Below are 19368 nucleotides of genomic sequence, written 5' to 3' on the forward strand. Positions count from 1 at the left end.
CTTGGCATCTTACTTGTTTATTCAACCTTGTGGTTCTGCTTTCTCCTTCAAATCATTTTGTGTCCTTATTACATATCAGATCAGATCAGATCAGTCACTCAGTCGTGTCCGACTCTTGGCGACCCCATGAATCGCAGCACGCCAGGCCTCCCTGTCCATCACCAACTCCCGGAGCTCACTCAGACTCACGTCCATCGAGTCGGTGATGCCATCCAGCCAACTCATCCTCTGTTGTCCCCTTCTCCTCCTGCCCTCAATCCCTCCCAGCATCAGAGTGTTTTCCAATGAGTCAACTCTTCGCATGAGGTGGCTGAAGTATTGGAGTTTCAGCTTTAACATCATTCCTTCCAAAGAAATCCCAAGGCTGATCTCCTTCAGAATGGACTGGTTGGATCTCCTTGCAGTCCAAGGAGCTCTCAAGAGTCTTCTCCAACACCACAGCTATCTAGGTTGGTCATAACTTTCCTTCCAAGGAGTAAGCGTCTTTTAATTTCATGGCTGCAGTCACCATCTGCAGTGATTTTGGAGCCCAGAAAAATAAAGTCTGACACTGTTCCCACTGTTTCCCCATCTATTTCCCATGAAATGATGGGACGGGATGCCATGATCTTCGTTTTCTGAATGTTGAGCTTTAAGCCAACTTTTTCACTCTCCACTTTCACTTTCATCAAGAGGCTTTTTAGTTTCTCTTCACTTTCTGCCATAAGGGTGGTGCCATTTGCATATCTGAGGTTATTGATATTTCTCCTGGGAATCTTGATTCCAGCTTGTGTTTCTTCCAGTCCAGCGTTTCTTATGATGTACTACTCTGCATTATTACATATAGAGCATTGCATTTCGGAGAGCGGAAGAGCAGCAGCGTTCCCTCTATGCAGGGTTTAAAATCTTATTGTTACAAGAATGCAGGGTGGATGGATAAATGAGTGGATGGGCAGAACATAGAACATGTAAGTCAGAAGGCATTTCTTCCTTACTTCTTCACGGGAATTTCTGCTGCCGATGCCCAGAAGGCATGAGTACCGAGGAATAACTACCCCATCCCGTTTATCCAACGATTATTACGAGGTACGATTACTGCCTTGGGCTGGGTGGCTTATTCTTTCTCTCAGCCCTTGTGGAATTATTGTTTTCACCAGGGAACAGTGTATCTGGTGAGTCTAGCCCCTTGCCCCCACTGACCCCTTTCAGGGCTTTGGTGCTCAGCTGAACGCAGGTTTCAGGTCATCTCTTGGACAGTCGTTCACACTGGTTCCCTCTTGCTGCTCTGATTTCCCAGGGCACTTAAGTGATTGTATTGCATCCTGTGGTTCCAGGTTGTTTTCAGTTGTTCCCTATGTGTCTCCTCCCTTGACTGGGTGTTCTGTAATGCAGGGACAGAATCTGAACCACCCCTGGGAACACCACATTCAGAAGGATGGTCGAGGAGGTTCTGGACCCCACCCCTAAGCCCCTCTACTGCCACCTCCTGCCTAGACTCAGTGCGCCTGTTTAGTGAACAAAGAGTTCACTTGGCCGGGAGTCAGGGCTTGGCATTTGTTCTCTCTCAGCCACTACCCAATCTTGACCTTGTGGCTTCCCCTCCGGGTCATCCTAGCCTGGTACGAATTCTGCCCCGAGAACAGGAAGAAACCTGCTGAGGTACAGGCAGCTCCTCCAGCGGGCCAGGTTCTCGGAAGCTATGAGAGGTGTGTGGCCAGAGCTCCCTGCAACCTTCCCTTCCCTTTCCTCCCTCACTGCCTCCACCTCCCCCACCGACCCCGCTTCCCCTCCCCCCGCCTTCCCCTCCCCTCCGCCTCCCCTCCCCCCTCCCCGCTTCCCCTCCCCTCGACCCTGCCCCGACGTCCAGTCTTGAGAAGCTGTAGAGCAGAGGACACGGTTTGTTCCAGGAATCTCTCTAAACACATTTTTCAAAGTATCCCTGCGCCCAATCTTGAATGGCACCTCACAACATTTGGGGAAATAGTTCTCAGGGCTCTGCAGCTTGGTCTCTCAGCTGGAAGAGTTAGGCCATGCGCCATCCTGCACACCCACTCGGAACCTTCCAGCCCCCCTCCCAGCCTTTGCTCCTGCCTTCCTTCCACCTACCCACACATCCTAATCCGATGTTGGTCACCCACAAAGCCCCTCTGTCCTGAACTCCTCTTGCTCAGCGGCCCAGAACCAACAGAGAATGTTTCCCTGTCCTTCACTTTCCTGAATCTTTACTCTTCCCTTGAGATGATTCCTTTACCTTTGTGGCAGAGGTTGCTCTGAAATTTTCTAAATCCTCCGCAGCAGATACACAAGAACTAGTTTTAGCTTATTGATTGATTACCTAGAGACTTCTCTATAGAAAGGCCTACAAAGGACTGGGAGATCTGAGGATTTGGGGTTGAGGTTGGGAGATGTGACCAAGGGCATGGGGGGAGGGAGGGGAGTTAGGAAGGGGTGTCTAGAGTGCCCAATAGGATCCTGGATTGGCTACTGAAACTTGAAAAGGGCATCAGTGGACAACTGCATAAATTTGAATAAAGTCTGTAGATGAGTTTATGTATCTATTAATTTCCTGGTTTTGATTATTGCATGACAGGTTAAGTGTTAATATTTGGGGAAGCTGGGTAAAGGGTATATGGGAACTTTATTATTTTCAAACTGTTTTGTAAGTCTGAAAAGTACTTTAAAAGGAAAAGTTAAAAGTTGAAAACAAATGAATCACAGTGGAAGCCCTCAGACCTTCCTTTGGAGATTCTGATTCAGTAAATTTTGGGAATGGGCTTAGGGATTGTACTTTTAACAAACTTCCTAGGTATTTCCAGTATTAGGTTGTAAATTCTCCTGGATCAGGTAACCATTAACATCTCTTTGATTCATTAGCTCAAGAAGTATTTGAATAGTCCACACACATTAGTGGGTGAAAACAGAAATAAATGAATAAAAATAGGTCAGGTGTGCAATGCAAGGGCCAGAGTGACCTGGACTGTGGGAGTGGGCAGTTTTATAAGTTTCTGTGTCATAAATACATATAACTTCCAAGTTGTTAGTTTTTTTTTTTTTTAATAAAATGCTCCCTATGAATCAAGACACTTTCTGCTTTAACTGAATCCCCAAATTCTTTTATTCAAATATATTATAGTGGTTTTCTGTGCTAGTTACTGTAATCTGTGTCAAGGGGACAAAAATTTAAAAGACACAGCTCCTGCCCCCAAGGAGTTTATGGTTCACTGAGTAAGACACATAATTGGAACTAACTCTTACAGGGGCCAGAGAGTGGACCAAACTGAAAGCGGGCTTGGATTTGGCCTGAGCTTGCAGGAGGGCAGGGAGCAGTTGGGCTTCTGGAATGTGGGGGAAGGGAACAATCTAAGAGGCAGTTGGGAGCCAGTTCTGAGTTGAGAAGCCTGCTGGAAAGGGATGGTCCAGGAAAACTTGCAGATCTTAGGCGACCTGATGAAGGAAGGATACAGCGCTGTGATTCAACATGGGAGCGCAGGGAGGGGACACTGGTTGGAGAGACAGGTAGGCCCTGTGTTGAGTGTGCTCGGGTCTTTGAGAGGCGGCGGGAGACAGTCTGTCCTCCAGGACCCCACCCTGGGAATGGAGACCAGCATGAAGTTGGGAGGTACAAGGCATGAGCTACCCAGGCTCAGGCTAGAGGAGGGAGTTGGGAACTTGGGACAGGTTAGGCTTCAGAAGAAGACAGACATCCATGTAGATACTGGCCTTTGGAAACGTGGGTCTGTTGATTAAAGAAGATGAAGGCCAAAAACAAAAAAATTGAGATTGGTCCTTACAACTGCCAGAGGAGGAGTTATTAAGGGAGAATGTGTAGCTTGAGAGTCATGGAGGAGCCACAGAGTCCTGGGCCATCTCATTAGGAGGCTGTATGGAAGTGTGGTTAAGAGAGGGATGCTTGATCCTAACCCAATTCAAACCCTTATTGGGTGCATGTAAAACTCTGTCATTGAGTTTTCTCACCTTTAAATCAGGGAATGAATAGAACTGATCTCAAAGCATTATTGAAGGCTTAAAAGAGCTTGTGCTTTGATATGGGTGTAGTACTCAACAGATGCTAGCATTAATTAGGGGAAAGAGATTGAAGGAGTAACTCAAAGAGATAACCAAGGCAGTGCTATCTTACCTGGGAAGAACAAGGGTTAAGAAGTAGAATAGAGTCGTCATGATACGGAGCACCAGCTAGACACCAGGTGTAGAATGTGTCTTATCACAGGCAATTCTTACCTTATGAGGGAATTTCTGTTATGGTCCCCACTCTATGATGGAACAAGCCCAAGGTCACAAGAGCATTGACTTACATTTTCTGTTCTGATCTAGACCTTGAGTCTTAAATGGCCTCTGTGTTGAAGGCTGGCCTCCCATGGATATGGTCAGCTAGAGGAGACCTTTCAAGGCCAAGACTCTACGAAAATGCTGGTGACCCTGAGATGAATGAGCCACTAGTCTTGCCCTCAGCAAGCTCCCAGGGTAAGGGTTTCTATAGCCCCTTCCTCCATTGAACCATGTCCAGTACATCCCAGAAGGCCTTTTAAAGGCCCAGACTTCCCTCTGGTTCCAATACCTTCTATGGCTCCCTGTGGCCTCCAGCCCAGGATCTGAATCAGCTCTACCAAGCAGCCCTCTGTCTACTTTCAGGGTCTTGTCTATGTTCTGAGCCACTCCCCCAGTGAGTGAATGAGTGAAAGCCGCTTATCATATATGACTCTTTGTGACCCCCATGGACTATACAGTCCATGGAATTCTCCAGGCCAGAATACTGGTGTGGGTAGCCTTTCCCTTCTCCAAGGGATCTTCCTAACCCAGGGGTCTCCCACATTGCAGGCGGCTTCTTTATCAGGTGAGCCACAAGGGAAGCCCAAGAATACTGGAGTGGGTAGCCTATTCCTTCTCCAGGGGATCTTCCCAACCCAGGAATCGAACTGGGGGGTCTCTTGCATTGCAGGCAGATTCTTTACCAGATTCTTTATCAGGGAAGCCCTGAGCCACTCCCCCAATCCAGCTTTATCTCTCACAGCTGCCCAACACTTACTTGGTTCCCTGGTCTTACCAAATCCCCTTCCTGACCTGTTAATACCCTTCATTCATCTTGGCCTTTTTGCCTGAAACCTGCCTCTCCCTCCACCAGCCACTGAAATCTCACCCACCCCTCTCACAAGCCCAGCCTGCAGGAACCCTTCCCTGGCTACACTTTTGTTCACACTGATGTTTTTCTCTTCTCTGTTTTCCTAGATTTAGAGATGGTCCCACAGCGTCACTCAAGGTGAGAGGTTATATTTGGGTGATATCATGTATGTGTGTTGAGTTGTTTATTTGGGTGGAAGTTCCTTGAGCCAATGGTACTTTCGCCATCTCTGGGATACCCACTGTCCTTGCACTAAGAGCTATGGGGAAGTTCCAAAACCTCATCAAACTCCCACCACCATTTATGGCCATCTGATGCCTAAGCCCAGTTCTGGGTGCTGTGGGAAAAAGAGTACTAACTGGGAGTCAGTGTCTTGAGGTCTGTGGCATTCCACCCAGTGCATGGCCAGTGATGCTGAGAAAATGGATTTTTCCCTCTTGCTTCAATCTCTGCATTTCTAAACTAGATTTGGCACTGGACTAAGACCACCCACCCTAAGGGCCCTTCTGGTTACTAGGGCCAGCATTCCTCAAACTCTGATATGCACACAAAACCCCTGGGGATCTGGTTAAAATGCAGATTCTGATTCAAGAGATTTGGGATGAGTCCTGCGTTTCTGCATTTCTAACAAGTTCCCAGGTGACGTTGATGCTGCTGGTCTGTGAACCACGACTGGGTTACAAAGGCTTAACTCAGTGGTTCTCAACCCTGGCTGAAAAAAGTGATCTGAGAGGTTGCTGCTTCTCCTTCTTTATTTTTTCCCCATTAAACAAAAATAAAGATTTTGTTGGGAGACCAGAACGTGTGATGCTAGGATTGCACCCTGGGACAATCAGAATTTCTGGGGGTGGGATCCTGGCGTCACTGTTCCTATAAATCTCCCTAGGTGAATCTGATCTGCAGCCAAGGTACGGAACCACTGCTCCACCTCGTGGGCAGACAATGTAACAAAGGAGCTGTTTTCTGATCAAACTGTGGTCTTCTGCTGCCCTCTGCTGGCAGCACAGATTTCTAGCTCAAACTGATTTCCCCCAGATGAGATAGGAATATCAGAAGGCTAGAGAAAACAATCCCATGGACGGAGGAGCCTGGTAGGCTGCAGTCCACGGGGTCGCTAAGAGTCGGGCACGACAGAGCGACTTCACTTTCACTTTTCACTTTCATGCATTGGAGAAGGAAATGGCAGCCCACTCCAGTGTTCTTGCCTGGAGAATCCCAGGGACGGGGGAGCCTGGTGGGCTGCAGTCTATGGGGTGGCACAGAGTTTGACATGACTGAAGCGACTTAGCAGCAGCAGAGAAAACAATGCTGTTGTCCAGGGTGACCGAGTTTCCCTGCACCTTCAGGACCCACCCTGCCATGAGTGAGGACGTATAACAACAGTTAACAGCCTGCAGGGATCTTGCTCCTTCCTCTGAACCAGCAAAAACACTTCTTGGCATGACACCTTCACACTTTTTCTCCTTTCCTGGGATGAATTCTGTTTCTTAGGGACAGAGGATGGTTTAGGCTTTGCTGAATCCCCTGCATAAGAAATATTTCCCACGTATTGAATTCTCAAGTGTCCAGATTGTGGACGGGTTTGTGAGTGTTCATGGGCAGGGTCAAGGTATGGGGGCTGGGAGAGTCACAGGAATCCCACTGGAGACAGACCTGGTGGGAGAGGGGAGCTGCAGCCAGGAAAGGTGGGTGGCTTCTCTAGGTGGACAGCCACTGTGACCCATGGTGAGTTAGGATGGAGGGAGGGAGGAAGAGGAAGCAGCTGGGACATGGAACTAGTGAGAAGCGGTATTGGCTATGTCTGTTCCACCCCCCACAGGTGCCTTCCCCTCTCCCCACATGTGTCTACCTGTTTCCTCCTCAAAACTCAGCTAAAACACCTTGTCTGTCATTAGAGCCCCTGTGATCCATGTCCATGGTACTTGGTCCTCCTTTCTACCCCTTCCATCCCACTGCCTACCATCAGATCTTTGTTTCACTGTGTTTCTTTTTCTGCCTCACTCAAGCATTTCCACGGAGGGAAGAACAGTATCTTGTTTCCAGTCCTCCAAGTACTGCATCCAGTGGCTGGTCATATAAAGCCATCAATAGAGGATGCTGGGTTAGGGATGCAGTAAGAGAGAAAAAGGGTCTTGTACACGATGGATATGATTTTATCATCAGTTGGAATCCTGGGGATTCTCCCAAGGGTAATCTAGAGAAAAAAGGAAAATCTCTCCAGGAGGGGGCCTGCCCTGAATCCAACCCTCAGCTTTCCTGGGTGGGGATAACAAGAAATCTTAGGGGTAGACCTAAGGTTCGGAGAAGGCAATGGCAACCCACTCCAGTACTCTTGCCTGGAAAATCCCATGGATGGAGGAGCCTGGTAGGCTGCAGTCCATGGGGTAGCTGAGGGTTGAACACGACTGAGCGACTTCACTTTGACTTTTCACTTTCATGCATTGGAGAAGGAAATGGCAACCCACTCCAGTATTCTTGCCTAGAGAATCCCAGGGACGGGGGAGCCCGGTGGGCTACCCTCTATGGGGTCGCACAGAGTCGGACACGACGGAAGTGACTTAGCAGCAGCAGCAGCAGCAGCAGCAGACCTAAGGTTTGGGTTACTTAGCAATTAGCCAGCAGATGGCGCTCTGGCTCCACCTAGATCTTAACTTGGGTGCCCTAGTCCTCTCCCTCATGACCAGAAATGCTGTCTCCAGTGGCAGGATGCCCTCAAGCGGAATTTTAGCAGCTCAGAGCCTCAGGCCACGACTTCCTGTAGCTGGCTGGCTGCTCTCCAGGCTGAGTGCAGTGGGGAAGGAGGGCCCCGTCCACAGAGCCCACTCTCTGTGGGATGGAGAGGAAGAAGGTTCTGATGATGTCACCAGATCATGAATGCACCTTGGCCCAGGCCAAGAGCTCAGGTCTACTCCCTGCCTCGCCACTGACTTTGTGATCTCGACATGTTCAGTTCTCTCTGGGCCTGTTTCTCCTCCATCAGATGTCAGGGTTCATCCCATCCAGCCTGAAATGGAAAAAGCCACCCTTGCCCAGTTGCAGGCATCCGATATCCAGTCAAGAAAAGGAGCTGGGGCTGTTTTAGAATGAGTCCATTAGGGTCCAGATATGGGCAGTATAATGCCTTTTCTGTAAGTTGTCAGAACTCACTGGGCAGGTATGACATGCTGATCTCTGGCTACACTAGTGTCCCATACCAGTAAGAAATATCCAGAGAAAGGATGCTCTGTTGACTCATATAGTGACTGTCCCAGAGTAGGGGTGGATTACGGAAAGGAATAGCAGGGCAGTGGTGGTGGGAGAGTTTTAGAATAACCTTTACTCATTTAAAAAACTGATCTGGTGCACACAGGTCAAAGGGGTAAATACCCATTAAATCTGTTTGGCTGTTGTTTTCTGAAACACAAATTTTAGATCTGAATACATGTAAAGTAGAAGAAAAAAATGTGCCTCTGAACAGTTTCCCCAAATGCCATTTCTTGACTGTCACAGGCCTCTGGATACAAAGGCGCCCTGCTGGGTGGTTTTCAGCAGGAACCCCGTGATCAAATTAAAAGCTCGACCACCAGGAAGTGAGGACTCAGGACGAACCCAGGGGCATGAATGTGCTGCATCATTCCCAGCCAGAGGAGGAAAGTGAAGTTTCCCCCTGCAGGACCGCTAGCCCGCCTCATCCACAAGCAACCTCTTCCTGTGAAACAAAAGCAGAGACAAACTGAGGGAAGCAAGGAGAAGTTTAATGAAGGAAAAATAAGGAAACCTCAGGGGTTCGCCACTGCTCATTGATTTCTAGGTATTGGCTGGCTTCTGGCCTCCAAGGAACACAGAAAGGGTCCTAGCGGATGGAGTGAGCAGGCAAGTTTGGGGGACCCTAAATGCACAAGTGATGGGACTTGGCACTGACTTGCTCCGTGAACCAGTAGCTCCGACAGGTGCCACAGGCAGGAGTGGTTGCAGCGGAAAAGGAGCGGCCAGCCAGAGAGGCACCTGCGGAGACTCACACCGTGGGGAAGGTCCGGACAGGGTCTTCTCTGTGCAGACGCAGCGCCGGCCCGTGGGAGGAGGAGCTGCCCATGCCCCACGCTGCGTGTCCACGTCAATGTGTCAACGTCAAGTCCGCACGTCCTGTCAACGTCCTCACGTCCACGTTCTTGTCTCCGCATCTGCGCCGAGAGCCGCCCCCCGTAGTGCGTTGGTGCAGGAGGGCAGGGTCGGGCCTTTCTGAGGCTTTTACCTATCCCTAAGGGGAGGGCGGCCACTGCGGAGGTGCGAGCTGGGTGGAAGCCAGGCTGGGGTCGGCGCGCCCCCCAGCCCCGCCGTGGGCTGGGATCCTTCCGCGAGTTCCCACGTGGCTTCGGAACCCTAAGGCTCCCGGCCTGCGGGTCTGCCACTCGCCGGCTGTGTCGCTTTGGAAAAGTTGCCTGAACCTTTTTGTGTACTCCAGTCTCCTCTGTCACATAGTGACTCCGAGTCCCGGCCTGACAGGATGACTATGAAGTTTAAACGAGGTAATAAGTGCTGAAGCTTGTTTTGAACAGGTTTTATTTATTTATTTAAATTTATTTAGAAGTATCTTTAAAAGTTTTGGAATACACTCTGAAAAGAGTATCTGACCTGAGTATCCTCGGGTGCCTGGCATTGCAGGGTGGGGTGAGGGAGAGTGGTCACGAATGGCCATCAGGGGTTGTTGACGTCCCCCACCCCTTCAAAACGGCAAAGCTTGGAGTCTTTGGGTACAGTGTTTCCTCTGCCAGGGAGACGGTCTCCGGACTAAGCTGCTCAGAGGGGTTGTGACTCAAGAGTGGATGCCTTGGGGATTTCAAGTGACTTTTGGTTGGGAGTTTTTTAGCCTCTGAAATACACTTGGGGCGGGATTGTTCTTTGTCGCGGTGGGCAGCGTGCCGCCCTGTGCATTGTAGGATGACTAGCAGCGTCCCTAGCCCTCCCCACGAGATGCTAGTAGCATCCCCTCCAGTTTGTGACAATCAAAAATGCCTCCAGACGTTGCCAGATATCCTCAGGGAGGAGAGATGGGGACAGGATTGCCTCTGGTTGAGAACTACTGCTTTGCAACATTCTCTGTGGAGTGAGCCCTCAGAACGTGGCTGCTAGGTGCTCTTGCAAGATTATTTTTCTGAACCTTGGTGGTCTCTGCCCACTTCTCCTGTGCACCGTCTGGAGGGTCCAATGAAGACACGGCAAAAATGTCTTCAAAGGCGACGGACACAGACTTTTTAAACCCTAGCCCTTTTAGATGTGAATTACTGGTTCCTAAATCTGGTTGGGTATCGGCATGGGCTGGAACTCGGTTTTTATTGTATTTCTTTTTACTCAAATCCAAAGGGTTTTTATTAGAGCATTATAGGTAGTGCTCTAAATCCCTAAGTCCTTTACTATTAAAATAATTCTGTGGGGAATAAGGTCTTGAGATAACCTTGTGTAATGAAGTGGGAGTTGCTTATTCAGGTGAGAGACCAGAGGAGAAGGGTTTTAAGGAGAAGGCCCAGCAAGGAAGAGATGTGGAAGATGGAATTGGAAGCATTTGAGGTCTCCACTATTTAGGAGGTGATGTAAAAGCGCCATGTACTTGCGGTCATGCTGGGGCATCCTGGATGTCATGAGGATCTTTGGCCTTTTTTTTTTAATGATGATTTGTCCTCCGTAGTCGAATCAGGCTTTCTTTTTCTTGCTTAATTCTTTGTATAGCTACTCCAGCACTTCCCCAGGAATTCCAAACCCCAGGATGTGTTGCTGCTCAGGAGTGAGGAATGTTCCTCCAGGCTTTGCAAGTTTTTTGTTTGAATGCTCATGTGAGGCCTGGTTCGGGCAGTCCTTCAGTTGTAGGTCTGCCAGCCTGCTATTCCCTCATTGTGGGACTGTGATGTCTGGTACCAGGCAGCAGAAGCAAGTTTTGGAAATGCTCAGGGCGCAGCAGGGAGCCCCTCAGGTGCAGGACTGAGTGCCGGTTTTTGCCTTGAGTCGCTTCTGCACTCTGTGGGATTTGGGGATTTTGACAAAGACCCCAGGCGTAAGAACTGGCATCAAGTCAGGCTCTGGGAGGTGCGTGTCCGTAGCGTTGAGTGTGGCCATTTGAGTCGCTCTTCCCATTGTGTGTACCTGGATGGTCGTCTGCAGAGCTGTCCCTGTGAGTTCGATAATGAAGATTCCAGCCAGCGCCTTGTGACGTCACGGCCGTGGTGCGACAGATGTCATGTACATGGAGGTACATTGGGAAAGACGCACCCTGGCAACATTGCTGGGTGCTTTAAAGCATGGAGGTGGTTCTCTGCGGAGCGAATATGGCCATTATCATGGAGTCTCTAAAGATGCCACTGGGATGTTGAGGGCTGCGTGTTATAGACCAAGTCGAGGTTGCGGCTCATCCCAGATGTGTAGGTTCAGAGATTCTGGTTTCCCATGTGAGAGGTAGCCATGAAGCCAGGGCTATCAGTCTTGGCGTTAATTGCAGACGACACCTCTTCACGCTGGTCAGACTGCGCCAAGGATTGTGCTGTGAATAGTTACAAGAGTGTGGAGCCCTGTGATTTGCTCTGTAGACAGCAGAGCCAATGGTGGAGTATGCCCAGGCTCCACGGGGTGGGGGGCCCCATCTTAGAATTCTCACTTGGAAGAGTCAAGGAGGAGGCTGAGGAAGGTGATGATGGGGTTGGCCCGGGACTGGCCATGCTTGTGGAATCGAGTTGGTTCCCCTTTGATGCTATGGCACTATGGCTCTTCTACACGGATCTGCAGAAGTGAAGGGTTTCAGCAGAGCACAGCAATGTGACCAGAAGAGACCTTGGAGGAGCCCAGGACAAGGTGTAGGGGCTTCCTCTGCAGGCCAGGACCCCAGTTCAGGCTGCCCTCCTCCAGTGAAGGGCTAGGAGGGGCTCATGGGCTGTCTCATTGTTGGTAGTGGGAAGAAACAGTTCAGCCGGTGGTCTTTACAGGGGTCAGATAGTTGTTTGAAACCCAAACCTCAGATTGTCGTCTGCGTAGACTCTCTTGGGCCAAAGGAAGTTCTTACTAGGTGGGGGGCGGGGGAGAGCACAGGTTGTATTTTCTCAGTAGGTCTGAGGGGAACCATAGGTGGGAGGATGCAAGGGGGTGCAGGGGGTCTTCCTGGTGGCGTGGGTGTCTTTGTCTCGGTGTGACCATGGAAATTGTGGAAATGACAGGCAGCCTGTGGCATCCAGCTCCCTAGAAGACGAGGGTTTGTTGCATCTGTGGAGGGACCCAGCTGAACAGCCAGGAGGTGGGTGCCACACTAGAGGCCTCAGGTGACCCCTGGGAGTGGTTGTTGGGGCTTCCAGTCCAGCCCGGGGTCCTTCAGCAGGGAGAGAGCCCCCACCCCCCCCCCCATTGGCCTGGGGAGCCAGATTTCACCTGTTTTGATGGTTGGACAGATCACAGGAACCTCTGGTCATCGCAGGCATCTTCCAGGAAGTTTCTGGCGGACTGCTTACATCTTGGAACTTCTTGCAGAGACAGCTTGTTGGAGAGTCTCTCTTTTTCTTGGTGTGTTTGTCCTAAAACATGTCTCAAGTTGGCAGTTCCCACCTCCTCTGTGTCAAGAGCTCTTTTAACATCCTGTGCCCAGAACAGGAGTTTGTAGCTTTCCTATTTAGATGGCAAATGTAAATTTTAGAGGATCTTTTTTTGTTTTTCTAATTTTTTTCTCCAGGTCTTGGATTTTTTGGTTATCCATTTTCAATTTCTCAAGGAGCGTCTGCTCTTTCTCCTTCCCGATGGGCTGGCTGTACACCAGCGCAGCCTCGTGGCCCATGGCCTTCATTAGGTCCTGCGTGGTTTTGGCTTCATCTGTCAGGGGTGCGTCGATTGGCCAGATGCAGGGAACTCTTGCCTCCTTCACTGCTCCCTTTCCTCTTCCAACACTGGCCCTCTGGGACACATCATCTCACCTGGGATTGGGAGGCTGCGTCTTTTTTCACACCATTCCCTTTCTTCCTGATTTGTTTGTGTTATGGAGCCGTGACTTGCTGCTGATGGCCTCTGAAGGCCTGTGTGACTCTCCTCTTGATTTTCTGGTAGAATGTGGCCTGTGCGCCTTCATTGTGTCTCTGCTATGACACAGTGGTGTCCCCTGTCTCCATTTGGATGGGAAAGAGGCTACCTTTTTTGAACCTTTGTGGGCAGTATTTTGTTCTGGGATCGTTTGATCATGATCGAACTCATCAGACTTCTGATTTTCTCACCCTGGGATTCAGTTGCTTTCTGGCTTGTGGTGCATTGGATGCTGGGGTTGGGGGCATGGGGTCAGGGGTGGGGTGTGAGCCGCAGGAAATGGCACCAGGAAGCTGGGGTATTTACTTGCCAATTCCAGTCTCTCCTTGATTGAGGGATGCTCCTCAGGTGATAACCCTTCCGATTGTGTGGCCTCCCTGCCTTTTGGGATCCATTTCTTTCCCCTTTATACTTTTGCCTGGGGCTCTTCAGCTCTGCCAGTTAACCCAGCTGTGGTTTCAGCTGCTTAGCCTTTGATACAATAACCTACTTCAGAGGAGTGCCTCCTGACGTCAGTGATCTTTTCAGGAAAGTAGAAGCCAAGAGAGGGGAGTCCGGAGCAGCAGCCTCCTTCCTTCAGGACTTAGAGAGGCTGCCTTGGGGTGAGGGGGGCACAGCTGGCACCCCTTCAGTTTCATCTCTGTGTTTGCTGACAATATCCCCCCTGAGGACGCACTGCCCTGACCACACCTGTCCCAAAACCAGGCCTGCTATGCAGGCTTTTGTGATTAAGAGTGTAGTTTTGTGGTCATGAAGCACCCTTCACAACTTCAGTTTGGTTTTTAAAATTAACATTCAGGAGCCTTGCTTTTCTTTAACTGTTAAGTTTCATTTGCAATTTCTGCTCTAACAAGTGTTAGCGATTTCTTTTATGGGGAGTTGGTGAGATTCTGGGTCCCGCTGGGGACAGTCAGGGATGAGAACCCATCCCCTGCTTATGACAAGCTAAGGGGTCACAGACTGATGGCTCTCTTCTGCCCTGGGCTGATGGTCAGTGAGCTCGTTTCTGAATCCATGTCGCAGGGGTATGGGCTGGCTTTTGGAGTGCACAACTTGAGCAGCCACAAAGGGCCCCTTGCTTGGTTTAGTGCTCTGCTGTCGTTGCCTTGTTCTTCCTGATCTTCTGAAGTGGGAGACCCCCTGTTTTCTTTTAGCACTGATCAGCCCTGTAAGCCATTTGCCCAGTTAGTCCTGAAGAAGGGCGGTTACAGACCACAGTGTGCCCCTGGAATATTACTGGGGGCAGTGAAGGAAGAGGGAACGGGTCATCAGAGAAAGAGTTGTGCACAGGGGCTGGGGTTGAGGAGAGAGAGTGGAGGGTGAGCATGGAGGGAGTGGAGGGGGATCAATGGGATGAAGAGTATGAGAGATTAGCATTTTGTATGGGACTCAAAAAAGGCAAGGACACCCCTGCAATCCAAGGGCAGGACAACCCCTGGAAGTATTTGCTGTCTCCTCCACTAGGAGCCCGATATGGGCAGGTCCTTCATGATATAAACTCCGGTGTGAGTGGAGCTCTCAGCCTGTGGTTATTGCTCCAAACAGTAGTTGTCAAGTGATGACAAACTTGATAACTGAGCTGAGCGACAGTGAAATCCCTTGATAAGCAGCCAGGTCCTGATCGGTCAGGGCCCTGATTAAGCGGAAACCAGCTGGTGATTTGGCGTTGATCACTGGTATTTCTATTGTTGGTTTAACGTGATGGAGCATGTACCCTTCAGGACATATCCATGGGATTTGAGCCTGTGGCGCCGACCCCGTGGATCTCTCTGCACCTTTTAAAGACCTTTCTTCTCTCAGCTGCTGGCCCTCCAGTCGGGATTCTGTGTGTCTCTCCTGGGTTCTTTTTTCTCGCCCACCTCTCACTGTGGGCACCGTGGTGCTCCAACTCATGCACCTTTTAAAGACGTCCACTTAACAGGATGACAGACGGTGTGGTTGCTCCCTCCAGCCACTTCTGTCACTTCCTGCCTATGTCCATGTTAGGTACACGCTTCCCACCTGGCCAGTGTTCCCAGCCTTATCCCTGCAACTATACAACCTCTTTGGTCAATGCAGGTGGTCCATACACGATTAATTCGCTTGCATTGCCTCTCTGGTATACACCCAGTCCCACCTGCCTTCCCTCTCCTGGGAGCTGCTCCCTCCAAGGCCAGCTCTCCCCTGCTCTCTCCGTGTGTGGATTGCTGGAGAAAGTTCTCCAGGACGAAGCACCTCTAGGAAGGTGATGATGCTCAGAGCCCAGGACAGGGGTCTCTGTGTATGTCCTGGGCAGCTGCAGCTTCCTTTGGGAGGGGGCGTGGGAACCTTCAGGGCCTAGGGTGAATTTCAGCACACTTCCTAATCGGTTTCCTTTCTCACCTAACACAGCTTTCAGGCAAATGTGGTCTTCCACTCTACATTCTTAAAACTCATTGAGATTACCCAAAGAGCTTTTGTTTATGTGGGTTAAAACTATTGGTATTTACTGCATTTGATATCAGAATGGAAACATTTTGAAAATTATTGAGTCATTTGAAAATAGCAATGATGAACACATTGTGTTGACATAAATAACATTTTATCACTATTATGAAAATAGTTTTGACCTCACAGACTCCCTGTCCCACAGTAAAGGGTCAGGTTGTTCCCCAAAGTGAAAGGTCTGCCTTTTGCTTGTATGACTTTACACTCTCTCTGTCTGGAAATAAACTGTGCAGTGCATTCTACTTTAGCAAAATTCACTCAGGTTGGATGGGCGAACTTGCCTCCTTGGTTTACCGATTAATACCATTGCCTACAACATGGAAGGCTATTTTTGACAGCAGAGATGCTGTGTCCACCAGAAAACTTTTTGGTGCTTTATGTTGAATTTATTTGTTGTATCCTAGAACAGACCATTTTATAACACAAAAAATACAAACTCCTTATTTGGTAAGTGACTTTTAGTATCTTATTAGGTTGTGCGACCGTCAGCACTGCCACTACGATGTCATTCTGCCTCATTCCAGAACATTTTCACAACGAAACCCCACACCAGTTAGCGTTCACTCCCCAACACCCTTCCTTGTCCCCAGCCACCGCCCCAGTCCCTGACAACCGTTAGTCTGCTTTTGGTATCAGTGGATTTGCCTGTTTCGGACATTTCATATGAGTGAAACCATATAGCACGTGGCCTTCTGTGTGTAACTTCTTTGTGTAACGTTTTTGAGGTTAATCCATGTTGTAGCCCGTATTAGTACTTGATTCCATTTTATGAGTGATTAATATTCCAGTGTATGGATATGCCACATTTTATTTATCCATTCATCAGTTGATGGGCATTTTGATTTGTTTCCCCTTTTTGGCTATTATGAACAATGCTGCCGTGGACATTTGTGTGCAAATATTTATGTGGACTACGCCTTCAATGTTCAGTATGCCAGTATTTTGGTCGCTTGATGTGAATCGCTGACTCATTGGAAAAGTCCCTGATGCTGGGAAAGGTTGAAGGCAGAAGGAGAAGAGGGTGTCAGAGGATGAGATGGCTGGATGGCATCACTGATGCAATGGACATGAACTTGGGCAAACTTCGGGAGATGGTGAGGGATCTGGAGGCCTGGCATGCTGCAGTCCATGGGTCACAGAGTTGAACACGACTGGGCCACTGAACAAAAACGAACAACATGCCTTCAATACTCTTGGGTCTGTCTACTTTTCAATGTTATTTAAATGGGTAACCAGGGATTGTTTCTCAGGCACCCACAATCATATATTAATCAAGTGTCTATATCTCTTCTGATGACTCTTTGTAGATTTTGTCTTTTCAAATAATAAACATAGTAAAAGAAGGAAACTTTCAGGATATCATTTACATGTACTGTGTTCTTTGACATTTATTTCTCAGAGCAGCCCTGGAAAATCACAAAGATTTATTTTTGCATCTTATTAAAAGAGAGTTGCCAGAACAAATTAGGTTTATTTAATATATTACTATTTTAAGATTTGCATAAGACTTGTCAGATCAGAGAGTGTTTTTGGCCTTCTTGTGGTTATGCTTATATAAATGAAATGTTAATGTGAGTGTCTTAGAAATTATATGGTTTATGGAAGCTCCTGGTGACTTGTTGGTGCCTCACTGCCGTATATTTTTACCCTTAGGGCCACGGTTCATCTGAAGTCTCATCTAAAGATTGTTCTGTACTATAGTCTGAGAGACAAGTGTACTCTCCTCCGTTCTGATCTTATTGGTTAGCATAATACTTTAACCGCAGCCATGAAATTTCTGTCATCTTAGAGACGTTTTTGTTTAGTCTGGTTTAGTCTTAGTTTAGTCTTAGTCTTAGTTTGCTTAGTCTTAGTTTGCCTGAAGGCTCTGCTCTAAGCTGCAGAGTGCTTGAGTCTTCAGTTAAAAAGGATGGTCTTAGAGCCTCGTAATAAAAGACTGTACCAGGTACTTCAAACTGCCCATACTTTATAAGAAGAACAGACTCTTGGGCTTCTGAGTTGACTTCAGTTAGGCAGCTCTCAGACTATCCCCGTGGACTGAGTTGGGATTTCCAGGACTTTTTGGTCCAGAAGCAGGTAAGAATGAGTTACAGAGCACTGCATGGAGGGATGTGGGAATTTCATTGTGGGTTTTTTTTTTAATTTTTGGTAATATTTTATAACACTGTGCTTACTGGCTCTATGAGAAAGCCTTTTTTCTTCTTCAGCTCCCTGTCATCCACAACAATTCCGTAGATTTTGCTTTTGTAAATGGGAATAAGACACTTAAAAATGATACTCCGTTTTTCACAGTGACATTTCCCTAATGGCTGATGATGTCAGTCATCTCCAGTATGTTTATTTGTATTTATAAATACTCTTCAGTGAAATGTCAGGGGTAAGAATTGGAAGGACGCTTGCACGCTGTCCACTCCAAGCTTCCCATTCTACAGATGGGGAACTTGAGAGCAAAACCAGGGACGTCTGGCCGGGTTCTCTTGGTTGACCGTGATCTCTGCGTGGACACAAAGGACTGGCATAAGGAGGACTGAGCGCCCCGAGCCAGACTTCTGGGCAGTTTCTGGGACCCTCACGGGCCTGGGGTATGAGGTCAGCTGCCTGGCCACAGCAGACAGAACCATCCCCTTGGCGTGTCCGCCAGGCTCAGAAGACTCCCACCCCGAAGGAGGAGGTGGTACACCGGGGGGGACGCCTTCTCTAAAAGGTGAGACTTTCCAAATTTGGAGCCAGCTGGGTCCCCGTGAGTCCTGGGGCAGCCCCAGTCACACAGCATGAAGCAGAGGAAGCTTCCTGTGTGCCAACCACAGCAGACATCATTCCCACAGCTGCCAGTTAGAGAGGCTCCATGCTGGGCACCATGCAAAGCGTGTGAAGCCAGGATGATCTGGACCCTCACAGAAACACTTGCAGGATTACCCTATGTCATAATGTGCCAGGAACACAAATGTGGAAGAGGTGGGTCTGTTTTTGCCTGTGTTTCACTTCATGTTGCGGCTGTGTATTCACTTCTAGTTACTACAGACTTGGCTGCTTAAAACAACACAGATTTATTACCTTACAGATCTGGAGGTCAGAAGTCCAAGTTGTGTTAAAATCAAGGTATTGGCAGGCCTGTGGGGTGGCTCTAAGAAAGAATATTCTCCTGCTTTTCCTAGTTTCTAGATGCTTCTCACTTATGCATCATTTTCATTCTGGGTTTGGCCGCCATCTTTCATCTCCAGGGACCTTTGTGATGACTTCAGGTGCACCTGGATCATCTGAGATAACCTCAAAGACAGCTGATTAGCAACCTTAATTCCTTCTACAAGTAATTCGCCTTTGCCACATAATATATTCACTATACATCCTGGGATTAAGACTCAGACATCTTTGGGGCCACTTTTCTGTGGAGCTAGGGACACCAGGTGGGGAGGAGGCTGGGAGGACTGTTGCCCCCAGGTATGTGGTGGAGCAGGTATGGGTGGGGCAGTAGAGTGAGAGCTGCCCTGGAGGACTTGCCTTCTAGCTGGGGAAGCGCCTGAATGCACATCAGGGCGTGTGGTCATGTGCTGTGGAGAGAAATGTTCCTGGGGAAGGGGTTATGGGGTACGGGGTGTGGATGAGTGGGTTGCAGTTTCATCAGGGTGGGCCTCATTGAAGAGGTGACAGTTGAGCCATCTCCTCAAGGTGGCTTCTCAACAAGACCAGAAGGAAAAGAGAGAAACTTCAAAGCAGCCTGGGGAGAGATTGATGACTAAGCCTTCAGGGCTGCAGGGCCCTGCAAG

General features: G+C 48.9%; 1 long non-coding RNA gene across 1 annotated transcript in view; it reads left to right on the forward strand.

The window, feature by feature from the left end:
* Positions 1–3369: 3369 nt before the first annotated feature.
* The window catches only part of LOC112580264, a 48051-nt gene continuing 32052 nt past the window's right edge, over positions 3370–19368 (forward strand). Inside the window, exons 1-4 of the long non-coding RNA XR_003104582.3 lie at positions 3370–3495; positions 4312–4461; positions 5224–5254; positions 8606–17680. This is a non-coding gene — a long non-coding RNA (uncharacterized LOC112580264). The remainder of the gene's footprint in view (positions 3496–4311; positions 4462–5223; positions 5255–8605; positions 17681–19368) is intronic.

This window comes from Bubalus bubalis, chromosome 18, assembly GCF_019923935.1.
Source record: "Bubalus bubalis isolate 160015118507 breed Murrah chromosome 18, NDDB_SH_1, whole genome shotgun sequence".
Taxonomy (NCBI): domain Eukaryota; kingdom Metazoa; phylum Chordata; class Mammalia; order Artiodactyla; family Bovidae; genus Bubalus; species Bubalus bubalis.